This window comes from Penaeus monodon, chromosome 21 (assembly GCF_015228065.2).
Source record: "Penaeus monodon isolate SGIC_2016 chromosome 21, NSTDA_Pmon_1, whole genome shotgun sequence".
Lineage (NCBI taxonomy): Eukaryota > Metazoa > Arthropoda > Malacostraca > Decapoda > Penaeidae > Penaeus > Penaeus monodon.
This window is the reverse complement of record NC_051406.1, coordinates 1,708,549-1,708,749: the sequence shown is the minus strand read 5'-3', so window position 1 is coordinate 1,708,749 and position 201 is coordinate 1,708,549. Positions and strand designations below refer to the sequence as shown.

General features: G+C 40.8%; 1 protein-coding gene across 1 annotated transcript in view; it reads left to right on the top strand.

The window, feature by feature from the left end:
- LOC119586099 (KH domain-containing, RNA-binding, signal transduction-associated protein 2-like) overlaps positions 1-201 on the top strand; it is a gene marked incomplete at its 5' end in the record, with an annotated part of 32,425 nt that overhangs the window by 14,279 nt on the left and 17,945 nt on the right.

Sequence of the window (201 nt, the reverse complement as noted above, 5' to 3'; positions counted from 1 at the left end):
ACATCGGCAAGTAATATAAGATCCTATTTATAACAATATGTTCTCTTAGACTTTCCTACCATCGTTACCACCAACAGCAGTGCTCATGTTGTCGTGTCGTTGCAAGTATAATGATATCTCTAAGTAACATAAGATCCTAATTACGTCCCGACCCACCTTCTCGTGATCCGTAAACGCCACAAAGCATTAAAAACCCGAGGG